Genomic DNA, 15,000 nt, shown 5'->3' with positions numbered 1-15,000 from the left:
TCTTCATTTTCTAATTTATTTATTTCTATTATTTTGTAATATTTTGGACCCGTATCGTGAATAATTTCAATAAAAAAGCCAACTTTTATTTTAGTGTTGTTAATTCTCACCCATTTATCTTTTTTTATTTCAAAACTAATTTCGAGTTTGGTGAGAATGCATTGATATTCAATTCTTTCCAATATTGTGTATGCAAGATTCTTTCTAGATCTCGTTGCTCTAGCTATTGACTTCAAAACTTGATGAGCAGACTCGAATCTCATTGACCACATATTAATGATGGGACCAATATTATTCATAATCATTGGGTAGTGACTTGCAATATGATGCTTTGGTTTTAAATGCTCAGATGGAAACTCTTTAAGAAAAATTTCATGATGAAATTGCAATAAATATTCTAGTCTTGTTATAACTGTCGAATTAATGGTAGTCAAGAACAGTAAATTTAAAATTTTTTGTAGAGTAATAAATATTTCCCATTTGGCGTCATCTTCAGGTATCCATTTTCCGATAAATATTCCCAAATATCTGAAAAAGGTTAACATCTCTGAAGCACTATATTTAAGTTTCTTTTTATGGATATAATCTTCACTTATTGTACCAGGTCTGTTAAAACCTTCAATGGGAGGGAAGTCAAAATGCAAAATAATATCATTCAATGCTTGTAAACTGAAAAATTTCCTTTCGAAAATAAAATATTTAAGGATCAGTGCCATCTCAAAAGGTAAGATTCCTTCAAGAAAATCATGCATAATATCCACAGAATAATTTTCAGTTACATGAAAGTATTTTAATTGGTGGAATATGCTCTCTCTTAGTATTCCAGTTTCTGACAAATCTTCCTTTTCTTTATCGAGTTTATAATTTTCTCTATTTCTAAGCAAACAAGGGTTACAACTCACGTATACTCGGGATTGATTTCGATGCATTTTACAAAATCGGCAGTAATAGTTGCTCCCAAAACTTTGAGTGAAATCTAAAATAGAATTCACACCTTTGTTGTCTCCAACTATAACTGCCAGGGAAAAGAAAATTCTGTCATTCCCAATCAATAATCCCTCACATTCTAAGTCTTTTAGTTCAGTCACAACAGTCTGCAATACAGAATTTCCAAACTCTTTATGATCAATGGAATTTACAAGCATCACGGTGAATATCGTTTGAAGTTTGGATTTTAAGTATGGAGGCAAGCAAGATATCGTCGCATATACAGCACCCAATGATTGATAACCAGCACGACTGCCAATTGGATTGTTACATTCGAATTCGTCATAAAAAAGTGTTAGTGGCAAAACTAAATCATTTTCGGAATAATTTGCAATTCTAGTTTTCCAAAAATCCGTCTGAATTATGTTTGAAATATCTTCTTGATCCGTTAGTGAATTCATATATTCAAGAATAATTTCCAACATATTTTCGTTTGTCAAGAATCTTGTTAAATGTGTTTTCAATGAGATTTTGTTTGCTTTCACATTTTCTGTTCGTAAAATAACACCCTGTTTCGTCTTAACAGTATTAATTCTACTACCTACTATGACATCTTCTGGAGAAACGTAATTGAATTCACGTGTCAGAAATTGTTTTCTTTTATACTCTGTAGCAATTTGTAAAGAATATTCTTGAAAACTGTTGAAAATCCACTTAATAAATACCGAATCTTCGACATTTTGAGCTGACAATATTTTTAGAATTTCACAGTTAATTGCTTTTTGGTAATTTCCAAAAACTTCAAAAATTCTTTGTAAATCCTTTCTATTAATTTGATTACTGTTATAGAGCTCTTGAATAAGATTCCTATTGCAAGAATTTAAAAAATCCTTAAAGTCTGATATATTATGAATATATTTTGATGGCAAAGCTGTGTGTTCATCTGAATTAACATCACATTCTTTCTCAATATTATCAATCTGCCTTAACTGTTGTATTTTGTGAAGTTTTCTTATATGTTTTCGAAATGAGACGCTGTTATTTAAAGTTTTACCACAAATAGTGCATTGAATGGATTTACTATATTTATGAAAAAATGAAATGTGGCTTAATAAAAAATCCAAAGAATTTGTGGAGAACTTACAAATTGAACACTATAATTGCATTTTCCTGCAGTTTCGTTTACTTAGTCGCGCTGATCAATTCCTCTACTGTTGTGAATCTCTTATCGTTTGGTAGGAATATCTCGAATGCAGCATGTTGAATGAAAGTCCAAAGAGGTGCGGCGTCGTTGTTATATTTCGCATTGAAAAACCATATGCGCTTTTAGGCACCCCTTGATAGCCGCCATCGAGTCTTTGTAGTCAAACATAACGTCATTTACAAACACGTGGCAGCTTTTGACGTCTTCTGGCCCTATAAAAATTAAAATAAAACAAAATAAAATAAAACCTTATTTTTAACATTTTTGGATTACAAACTTACTGAAAGATTCCCCAACTATCACAATAATTGGCTGAAGTGTCGTCTTTTTCTTTGCAGCTTTCTTTTTAAGCTCCGTGAGGGTATCCTTTACATTACAATGGTTCTAAAGAAATGAAATCAAAATATAGTAATGGTGAAGTAAAATCAAAATCGATTTTGAGTAGTACCTCTACAAGAACCATGAAGCCATCAAGCATTTGTTGTGGTTGTAGTTTTTTACGCTTAACCCCTGTCACAACCCTGGTGGCTTGATTATGAAATACGCATGGAAGGAGATGAGGCAACAAAAGGACTCCTGTCAATTCCATAAAACATCCCTTCAGTAGATCGCTTAGAATCCCATTAGGATCTTCTTTCTTATTTGCAAGAGCAATAAGCTTGCTATTTACTCCTTCCCAATTATTTTCGAATGCCTCGTCTTTTCCAGGATAAAGACTTTGGAAATCAATGTTGATGAGTTCTGGGCCAATCTTTCCGGTAACCACTGGATATTTTTTGAAATACTCATGTATTTCAAGACTTTCGTCTTTTCTAGTCTCTACAGTTCTCAGCCAAGCAGCTTTAATTTCATCCAATGGCTCGAAATTCTTCTGAAGAAAGTCCAAATCGAGTTTTATATCTTCTTGAATCGTCTTTAGCGGGATAAAGGAACTGGAATCCCTGGATGCTTTAAGCTGAAAGGAAAATAAATTATTGTTAACATCAATGTATCTTAAAAAGAGTCGGGATATCTTGGATTCATAAGTTCTTAACAGATATTCATATAATAACATGACACAGTGTCTGTAGTTTAACTCCATGAACTTTCCTTTTTTTATACATGAAATGCAAAGGTTTAAAGATTTTTATGTGTCTTTAAAATCAAGTACTGTTCAATTAATTTATTCATTATTCATTGTTTTTCCAAAATGAGGAATATAAGGTTCATTTAATAAGCGAGCAATTAAAATGAGCTTGGAAGATTTATCTTTCATAAGGATAATTTTGTGCTGAAGGTTCTCTAATATTGCTGAAGATATCTAGAGTACTATATGGGCTCCACATAGGTAATTTAGACCAATGTTCCACCATAATAGTATTAGACAGGATACTGTCTAACAAATGCTTCAGAAAGAACAGAACTTGTACTGCAAAATTTTCTAGTCTTTAGCATATTCTCTACCTACATTAAGGTTTTCGTTCACCATTTGTATCGACATTTGCAGAATAATTTAAATCATAAAAATCTAAACTCCACCGCAACGCTTGAAAACAAACATGTGAGTGAACTTTTTTTCAAGAAAATCCAAGCTCTTGAAAAATGCAGTCAATAAGCTTACAAGGAACAATCAAGACCAGCAGTGCTATGATCTTTGATATAATAAACTATGTCTTTAATTATCTCTTAAAGTTTTTCATTGTATCTGGTAGGAACTCTTGAAACCAAGCAATATTAGCCTGCAGTAAACTATTTACCTTCTTTTTTAGATAACAAAAACTTTCCCAAAGTTTTCCAGATGCGTTTTGTTTCGTAGTACTGTCGTATGGGACGTAGTACAGAAGACCCTTCTCAGTTGGAAAAATTTCCAGTAACTGTGATACCAGTTCCTTAAATCTTTGAGTGGTGATCGTGAACTTCTGGGATCCTTTGGTCAATTCTGATACCTTTTCAAAGACTTCAAATTCATTGTGGATGATAATTTTCGCAAGTGAATTGCGGTGGCAGGGAAGCAAATCGCAGTTATCCTTATAGTAATTTAGAATAATTTTTCCCTCTGCCGCCTTGGTACTCAATACTTCCTTCACTGTATTAGCAGACTCTGTGTCTTGAATTATCTAAACCAAATCGTACATATGTATATGCATTACTATTTACAATTTAAACAAATATATTGTACTTGAGACGAAATTTAAAACTAAAAAACCTTACCTGCTTGAAAGAATTGTAGAGATTTTGCTCTTCGTCAAGATTTAATGGAGATGAAATACTAGATTCTGAAGTATTTTCGACAGTTGTGGCAGATGTGCTAGTCTGTATCAAATTTTGAATGAATTCTTAATGGATAATTACATCAACTTAAAATATCATCTGTAACTAAATTACTACAGTATATATTTACAACATAATGTTCATTCTCAATATAGATTACCCGTTATGTACGTTAGATGATTTTAATAATACAAACCTTTCAATAATAACATATACATACATATTCTTATTTGGTACTCTTTTATGCTTATATATTTTTAATATAAAATGAAAAAAGTGAAGCGGCAGTTATATTTTCATGATTTACGTTTTATAATTAAGTTATAAATGGGGGATTTTTCAAAATGTTTCTTTTACTTGAAGTCAGTGTTTTGAACTAGCCAATTTCTAAACAAAGCAGTCAAACCAAATTGCATACGTGTACTGTTTCTTCTCTAGAGCTTACTGACTATCCGTTTGATTTAATATTTCTTTTGCCAAACTATTAACTAAAGCAAATTTTATAGCAATCGCTTTTAACTTTCGCCAGCTTCCAATTTTCAAACTTTAAAATCTATACTCAGGCTCTTTATGTTGTATGAAAAACACGTGGAGTCAAAGTACTCTAAGGTTTTATACTTCTAATATAAAAGCAGAATCAGAAACACAATAAAAACTTTTTATTATTATTTGAAAGCTAATATTTTTGAGCGATTAACCACACAATTGGAAAAAGGAAGAACTACAAAAAGGCATGTTAGTTATAAACTTACCTCCATAGTATGTAAAGTTAAGCTGTCTACACACTATAAGCATTTTAAAAAAATATATATATATTTAAAAAATAACCATAAATGTTTTTAAAAAAATCGCCTCCACACTAATGAAAATTTTTGTAAAAAAAAATGGATTTTTTACAGAAATTTGTCTAGTGTGTAGGCAATTTTGTAAAAAAACCGACCCATTTTTTTTTAATTAAAGATTTTTTTTTTAATGTACATAGTGTGTAGACAGCTTTACAAATTTTATTTATAATTTAGAAAATTTCAGATAAAATGTTTTTTCAATGTTATTTCAATTAATCAAAAACCAAACAATTGTGAAAATAAATAAAATATGTAAATAAGTAATAATGACAAGTCAACAAATGGAAAATGAATTGAGAAATAAAGTGTGCATAGGAAAATTAGACATTTCATTTAATTATTTAATATTATATATGTATCTATATAATAATATTGTCTCACATGAAAATTTTAATTATATTGCATAAAACTACAAATTGCACTCTGAATTTTTGAAATCCTAAATTTTCAACAGTTACTTAAGTCTCAGGCCAAGACTCTAGTCTTTCATTAGAGAGACTTTTTGTGTAGTATATCTCGTACGAACTGGTTTGTATGTATATGAAGAAATAAAATTATTATTATTTCTTTTATTATTATTATTATTATTATTTCTTTTAGTATGACACTTACTTTTACAAATACTGTTTTAATAAACTTTTTTGAGGAAATAAGAAAATTAAAGATTCTTTCAAGATTGGGCTGTTACTTATTGCATATGCACACTCTATTTTTATAAATAAATCAATGAATAAAGCTTAAACTTACACCAGGCAACCCAAAATGCTCCAAGTATTTTTTCCAGAAAAGGTTTCGTGGCCCAGTTTTATTAATGACGTCTTTTAAAGCGGTGTATGTGAGGTTTTCAAAAGACTCAATAGTGAACTCCTCATCTTAAGTGGCGAATAATGCACAAATTAGGCAAAGCATAAAACAAAAAACATAATAAAGCATCCCAAAGCTGTGCAAAGATTTTGCTTGTAGCCTAACCATAACGCCCAGTGCACAAAATCTTTCCTTTTATAAACATGTTTTTGACATGTCAATGAGAGTAATGGCGTCTATTCACTAGGGAAATTTATGTCTATATTGAAGAAAATTCCCTCTGCTTGTGCAGGAAAAACTCTTCAATAATGATATAAATTGTTCTAGTGTGTAGAGGCCATAAGTGAGATGTAGATCTAGTCGCAATGAATTTTGAAAACATATTTATAAACAAAAGTTATTATGCGTTGGACAAAATAAGTGCTATGAGCAACAAACAAAACAAAAATTCCTTTTTTAACATTGTAACATGTATTGTTATATAAGAAAAGAGGTTGAAAAATTTCTCATCTTGGTGAGTCTTATTCATATCGTGAAATATACAAAGCGTATATATTTTGAGTTGCTTACTAAATACTCGAAAGTACTGTGCCCAACTTACAATAACTTTTATTTAGTAAAATCTTTTTGACATTTCAATGAGAGTGAGTGAGATGTAGATCTAGTTATCTCGCTCATTCTCATGGGAAATTTCCAACACATTTTTACAAATAAAAGTTTTGTGCGCTGATTATTATTGATCATTGTAGGTATTTTTATTTTATTAAATGATTTTGGGGCAATCCATGGAGATAAGGGAGGGGGAAAATTTATAGTCTCAGATGTTTTTTGAAGTTTACATATGTTAAAATATATAAAAAAAAAATATAATGTATATGTATTTTTTCTTTTGGTTAGAAAAATTCTAGATACACAGCGCCAAAGATAGAGCATAGTACTTCATTTCTCATTTTCGATTTATCACAAAAATTAAAATAGTCTATCCCAGAAATTGGTTATGATTTATTCTTGTTCTTTTTATTATATGGAAGGTAATCTTATCCCCTTTAAGACAATATACTCGATTTCGAATTATATGCTCTATTTATGTCATAACAGTATTTTGAATTTCTTTTTGAAAATCCCAAAAATTACATTTATCGAAAATATTTTTTTTTAAGTGTAGTTAAACTCTGAAATAGAAACTCTTCTTTTCAGGGAATATAGTAACCGAAATAGTACAAACCAAATGTAAATATCAATATTTTTGAATTAGCATTCTCGCCAATTTTTTTTTTGTTTTTTGTCTTTTGTCTAAAATAAAACTTTAGCATATTTATAGCCCATATACAGTAGACTCTCGCTGATTCGGCTCTTTTAAGGTCGGACTATTTTTCCATTCAGGCGGCAGTTAAAATTCGAAAAAAGTTTGTTGACATATTTCAAGTTTAATTATGATTATCAAATGAAGCAAATATCCTTAAATTTGGCATAGTTTGGCTTGCTGTGATTTTTTATAATTAAGGAATTTTCATGAAATTTACAATAAATATGAATATGTAAACTTTAAATGTGCATGCAGACGAACAAAAAATCGTTGCATTCCAAGTAGTTGACCCCCGAGTCTCTCTAATGCGGGTGACATTTCGGTTCCAAATGCTCGAATTTGAGAGAGTGTACTGTACTATTTTTGAAAATATTAAAAAAAAACATTTTTTTTTTAAAACAAAGTTTTTTTTTTAGCAAATATTTTAAAATGTTCTATCTCGGGAACGGGTTGAGGATTTCTTCTTACTCCTTTATTTATATTTGAAAAATAATTTTATACTCTTTAAAATGATATACTTGATTTTGCATTATCTGCTTAAGTTTTTTTGTAACGGTCTTTTAATTTTTTTTGAAAAAATTAAAAAAAATATTATTCTCAAAAATTTTGATTATTTTACTGTTGATCAGTTACATTGAGTATTACATTCCCTAAAAATGTAAGCTTCCACTTTTGCGTTTAACTTTTTTTTTAATAATTAAATTTTACTACATTTTCAAAATTAAATAAAACCAGTTGAACTCAAAATTTTGAGTTCAACTTTTTAGGGAATACAGTACTCCACAATACTTATAAACAGCCAAAATACCAAAATTTTTCGAATTCAAGTTTTTGAATTTTTTTTTGAGTTTTAAATAAAAATGTGTTTTATTGATAAAAATAAACCTTTAAAACATATTAAACAGATATACTAATCGAGACGCTCAGAGCAAAAGTGGAACTTTTTAATAGCGAAATATATACAAAGGAGACCACTTTTGCTCTGAGCGTCTTAATTATGTTTTTTTTGTTTTCTTTCAGTTTTTCAAAAAAAAATTTTTTGAAAAAATAATTTTTTTTAATGAATTTTAAAGTTTGATTTTTGTCAATAAAATTCGTTTTTTATTTGAAAAATCAAAAAAAAAATCAAAACCGCGAGTTCAAAAAAAATTAAAAATTAATTTTAACTGTTTGTTAGTATTGTGGAGAACTATATTCCCTAAAAAGTTGAATTCAAAATTTTGAGTCTAACTGGTTTTATTTAATTTTTAAAATGTAGTGAAATTTAATTATTTAAAAAAAAGTTGAACGCAAAAGTGGAAGCTCATATTTTTAGGGAATGTAATACTAAATGTCACTGATCAACAACAGTAAAATATTCACAGTTTTTGAGAAAAATTAAGTTTGAATTTTTTTTTAAATAAAATCAAAAGACCATTACAAAAAAACTTAAGCAGATAATGCAAAAACAAGTACATCGTTTTAAAGAGTATAAAATTATCTTTAAAATAAAAAAAAAGAGTAAGAAAAAATCTCAACCCGTTCCCGAGATAGAGCATTTTAAAATATTCTAGGGGTAACTCATAATCAATCAGATTGGTTCGAGTTCCCAAAAAAATGTATGGGTTCCCCGGGTTTCCTGGAAAAAATGTATGGGTTCCCCAGCCAGATTGGCTCGAGTTCCCCGAAATGAGTTACCCCTCGAAAATATTTGCTAAAAATCGCAATTGAGGAATAAAGTGCGAGACGTCATCTTTGGCGTCATGTATCTCCAGCCAAATCATGTCAAATCATGTTTTATCAAGTTTAAAGTTTGGTGCGATGCGAAAAAGTTCTATCAAATAGGGATATTTGCTTGACATAAAGTAGTTATTACCATGAGTTTAGGAATACACACAAGAAACATGAAAATTATTACCATGTGCAAAGGAAATTGTTGAATGTGGAACAAAAAATACCATGCGCAAAGGAATATATACTAGACACATAGAACTTATTACCTTGTGCAAAGCAAAATCTCAAACGTGATATAAGTAAATACCATAAGGATAGGAAAATATTCTAGAAATGCGAAAATTATTACCATGGGCATAGGAAATCTTATATGGCGCAAGTACTGGAATTTTCCCAAGAATTTTCTTAAAAAGCACAATTAAATCTTTCCTGAAATAAAATAAAATGAAAACTTACCAATGAATCTTTGGCTGTAATTATCAAATCCAAGAGAACCACAAACACTTTTTATGTAATTTGCACTTTCCTCATCCATTTTCCTGTTTTAGCAACCAGCACACGCGATGTTAACTTATGAACCGCACAGAGCAAACTGACGCGCGTTAACTGACAAAAGTGAATATGACACACTCGGACACTGCCCGGTTGAACCACAGCATTACAATTAAAACCAACTGTTCGCATTAAAATTAATACTTGCCTTTTTTTATATTTTCAGATAAGAAAAAAAATTATCTTAAGCACGATAATTTTTTTCATTAGATTTGATTTGTTAGATTTATATTCATGTAAAACTTTATCTATTTTTCATCATTTTGTTTAATACATTATTTTGGACATGAGGGGCCGATCAGATTTGGAAGCGCTCGAGTATATGTACATATCCAAAATTTTGAAGCGCATTTTCTCCACTTATCATTTCTAAAATTTTATCGAGTTGGCAGCACAGATTAAGAAAAAAAACTTACAGTAGACTCTTCGATATCCGGCTGACTGGGGGACAAAATGACATTTAGGTTTTTTGAATGATCAACGGTTTTTCTATTTTGTGCAGTGTGAATTTATTTTCTGTCTGACAAAGAAAAAGAGAATTTTCTTCATTGTGTGCTTATGTTTCATTTTTTAGATTTTTTATCACAATTATGTATTAAAAACTTCGATACAATGTTAATAATACTTTAATTCACTCTGGACAAACTTCATGTTTAGTGAAAATAATTTTTCAATATATCAACCGCCAGTGTTTGGCAGCTGTCACCCGGATATCGAAGTGCTGGATATTGAAGAGTCTACTGTATTGATTGATTGCAACGTTTAAAGACTTATTTTCTTCAGTATTAAATTCTCTTCTAGTTGAACTAAAGAATTGCTGAAAACCTATTTATCAACGATATTTAGAATATGTTTAAGTCTCATTTTTTCACAAAATTAATCTTTTTTTACCTTGAACAAAAAAAAAGTTCTAATATCACGATTTTTCGATTTTTCTTTGTTTAACAATGAGATATAGTGGAAACCGCTCTACCATCGCACGACTTATGTTTCGCTTTATGTTTCGATTTATGTTTTTCAATATCTTTTAAATGAATTTGGCCCATTTTAAAATTATATTTCAATAGCTGGTCCAATGCTTCAAATTTTCAGTAGTACAAACGCTTCTGGACAGAGAACAGAAAGAGACATTGACAAATGGTTTTCGTCAAAGGGTAAAAGTGATATTATAAACGTTCGATATAAATATTATTTCAAATTTAAATAAGTTGAAGGAATAATTTCACTGTTCGATTTAAAAAAGCCATTTCTGCAGTATACTTTACTACATTGCCTCTACATCATACCAATTAAATTTATTAAAATTAATTTTCAATATGAAAACTAATGATTGTACATATTTTATCATTTACGGTTAAAATAATACTCCCTCCGTTCCGAAATTAACTCGTACGTTTGGGGAAAAACTAGGGATTAAGGAATGGTTTCAGAGAATGTTTTTGTTATTTACAAATATCATATGTATGAACTATCCTCTATGTTCAAGGATAATATGAGGATTCTCTCACAATGGTAAGTTGAGGAATCAATGTGTTGAAATTGTCCATTTTTCGCTTTTTTTTTAAAGAGCTACGGTCGCTCCGGTAGATAGTCAATTACTAATAATCCGACGGCGATTAACATTACAGGCTAGAATTTGTTCTAAATTTTTAGTGTGCACAAGGAGAAATGAACAGTCATTTTTTATTGCTCGAATTTTGCAGAATTTGCATTAAAAAACGTCCTCTTTTACTAAGTATTCGAATAAATGGGTGCTACATGATTTTGGAGGGGAAGGGGAGGGATAGGGGAAAAATGAGGAACATATTAAGGGTCCCAGTATCAACCTATTGGGTCCCCTGAAGGTCCCAAGTCTCTGTTTCTCAACATTTTGCACCTAATTTAGATTTAAAATAAAACGCGAAGAACAAGACATTTTTAAGGCATTCGTTCCTCAAGTTGCCATCAAGATTGGACCCCAATTTTAGTTCTGAATATTAACAACAGTTCTTTAGAAGAGATAATTGTTGATACACAAAACATTTAACAACAAACTTTCCCTTAATCCCATTTTTTCCAAACGTACGACTTATTTCGGAACGGTGGGAGTAGAATTTTACTTTTGCAGAAATATACCTCAATGTTTCAATATTTTTGTAAATATTTGACAAGTGTCAGACGCATAGTATTGTCCCAGCCGGGTAAAAGGTGAATAAAGTGAATAAACCTATATCGTTTGGTCGGTATTACTATGTAGTATTGATACATATTCCGATTCCTGAAAATTAGTTCTAATGGCTGTTATCTAACTATACTACAGCTTAATAATTATTACTTTGGTAATCTGAATCATTCTTTTATTAAAAACAAATGTTAATTTTTCAAAAAGTAATGATTTTCCTGAAAGACACCAAAATCATGTAGCAATAATAACCAAAAATATAGCATTTTTGACAAAATATAATGTATCAATTACCATATCATCCTAAAATAATTACTTTGTTTATTAGAATGAATTTATAAAATTATGGTAATATAGTTTTTCTTATTAATTTGTGATCAGAATATTCCTTTGTCGATATTACTATGTTGCATTGATTAATTTCCTGGTTCCTGATAATTAGTTCCAGTTGCTATTATCTAAAATACACTACAGTATAGTAATTATTGCCTTGGTAATCTGAATAACTCCTTTATTAAAAATTAATTTTTATTTTGGAAAGTGTAAAGGTTTTCCTATGCCTCACTGGAAAGACGCCTAAATCATGTAGCAATGATAACCAAAAATATAGCATTTTTTACAAAATATATTGTATATATTACCATATCATCCCAAAATAATCGCTTTGTTTATAGTAATGAATTCACAAAATTATGGTAATATAGTTTTTCTTATTAATTTGTGATCAGAATATTCCTTGGTCGATATTACTATGTTGCATTGATTAATTTCCTGGTTCCTGATAATTAGTTCCAGTTACTTTTATCTAAAATACACTACAGTATAGTAATTATTGCCTTGATAAGCTAAATAATTCCTTTATTAAAAATTAATTTTTATTTTTGAAAGTGTAAATGTTTTCCTATGCCTCACTGGAAAGACGCCTAAATCATGTAGGAATGATAACCAAAAATATAGCATTTTTTACAAAATATATTGTATATATTACCATATCATCCCAAAATAATCGCTTTGTTTATAGTAATGAATTCACAAAATTATGGTAATATAGTTTTTCTTATTAATTTGTGATCAGAATATTCCTTGGTCGATATTACTATGTTGCATTGATTAATTTCCTGGTTCCTGATAATGAGTTCCAGTTACTTTTACCTAAAATACACTACAGTATAGTAATTATTGCCTTGATAAGCTGAATAATTCCTTTATTAAAAATTAATTTTTATTTTTGAAAGTGTAAATGTTTTCCTATGCCTCACTGGAAAGACGCCTAAATCATGTAGGAATGATAACCAAAAATATAGCATTTTTTACAAAATATATTGTATATATTACCATATCATCCCAAAATAATCGCTTTGTTTATAGTAATGAATTCACAAAATTATGGTAATATAGTTTTTCTTATTAATTTGTGATCAGAATATTCCTTGGTCGATATTACTATGTTGCATTGATTAATTTCCTGGTTCCTGATAATGAGTTCCAGTTACTTTTATCTAAAATACACTACAGTATAGTAATTATTGCCTTGATAAGCTGAATAATTCCTTTATTAAAAATTAATTTTTATTTTTGAAATTGTAAAGGCTTTCCTATGCCTCACTGGAAAGACGCCTAAATCATGTAGGAATGATAACCAAAAATATAGCATTTTTTACAAAATATATTGTATATATTACCATATCATCCCAAAATAATCGCTTTGTTTATAGTAATGAATTCACAAAATTATGGTAATATAGTTTTTCTTATTAATTTGTGATCAGAATATTCCTTGGTCGATATTACTATGTTGCATTGATTAATTTCCTGGTTCCTGATAATGAGTTCCAGTTACTTTTATCTAAAATACACTACAGTATAGTAATTATTGCCTTGATAAGCTGAATAATTCCTTTATTAAAAATTAATTTTTATTTTTGAAAGTGTAAATGTTTTCCTATATTTTACAGGAAAATAGCCAATAATTTTAGTAACTATTGCAATGTGAGATGTAATAATTTTTGTTTTATATGATAATGTATACTATATTGCACGGCACTTATCACAATATCAAAGGCAATCGGAACTATAATGAAGCTCTAATTATTCTCCGTAAATTCAAACTTTTTTTTCATAATTTTGCTATATTACATTGTAATTAATCAAGTATCACATGGTAATATTTCTTGATAAACTGTAATAATTACAATTGGTATAGGAATTGAATATTTCTCAATATTAAATGGAAGAAATTTCTATGGCATATTGGATTGTGTCCATTGAATTCATGTAATTTTATAAAATTTCCCATCAATATTGGGCTATTTCCTATACAAAATAGTGGCATTTTAAATTATGGTCAACATTACTATAATAATTAGAAACATTTCTACAATTATGGTGCATATTCCTATACGTATAGGAATTGACGATACAAGAATCATTAATCCATGATTTTGGGTCACCTCATGGGAATCAGTCCTATACAGTTTTCTCAGTGTAATACAAAAAAGCTTCTCACTTCTCACAAAAAGATCTCATATAAATTTAAGTGGGAATATGAGTAAATGGCTTCAAATTTCAGGAAACTTGCCTTGGCAATAAAATAGAAAGTAAGTTAACCTTTCTATTTTATCTAAGACACATTTAGGGGATTGTGGAAAGCTAAGAAATTTTATCTCAGCAATGAACCATTGGGTACCACTTTATGGGGTTATTTCGAAATGCATCTCACTGTGCTATGCATCTATGAGTTTTGGGAAATCTATCCTAGTGGTTGGGTTCTGAAATAAATTTTCTTTATTCTCTGTTATAAATTCTCCATGTGTGCCCTGACTAAAATAGAATGTATGTTCAGTCACTCGAAATCCAAAAGACAACTAATTTTCATACAATTAAATCGCAAAATATTCTAGCATAAACAAGGAAAACTTTCGAACAGGTAGATTTTATGCGCTGAGAAATACAGCGTCCTAAATGTCAGTGGGGAGCTTTAATTTCGAATTGAAGTTTTCGAATCAAAATACCCTCGTTTATATCGACGGTTCCATTCCATACTATGCTATCTCAGAATGACAACTTTTTCGGAGAGCCATTTGAAGTTGGCGATTTTCTATGCTGCCCGTGTAAATTTTTTTTCAAAAGTCTCAAATATCCTATTACCCGAACATCGGATAACTACCAAATTTTCACCAGTTGTAGATCTCGGTCTCAGGAACAACATATCTCTCGGAGTAATATAAAGCTAAGTCGA

At 29.6% G+C, this 15,000-nt stretch overlaps 1 long non-coding RNA gene across 1 annotated transcript; it reads right to left on the bottom strand.

Annotated features, from left to right (window-relative positions):
• Positions 1-3,070: 3,070 nt before the first annotated feature.
• LOC129809227 (uncharacterized) lies at positions 3,071-9,625 on the bottom strand. Its single transcript, XR_008752594.1, has 4 exons — positions 9,506-9,625; positions 4,322-4,423; positions 3,868-4,227; positions 3,071-3,086 (listed from the first exon to the last, which is right to left on the bottom strand). It is a non-coding gene; the product is annotated as an uncharacterized LOC129809227 (long non-coding RNA).
• Between the last annotated feature and the right edge of the window lie 5,375 nt (positions 9,626-15,000).

Source organism: Phlebotomus papatasi, unplaced genomic scaffold (assembly GCF_024763615.1).
Source record: "Phlebotomus papatasi isolate M1 unplaced genomic scaffold, Ppap_2.1 HiC_scaffold_507, whole genome shotgun sequence".
Classification (NCBI taxonomy): Eukaryota; Metazoa; Arthropoda; class Insecta; order Diptera; family Psychodidae; genus Phlebotomus; species Phlebotomus papatasi.
Note: the sequence above shows the minus strand (reverse complement) of the source record. Positions and strands in the feature narration are given on the sequence as shown.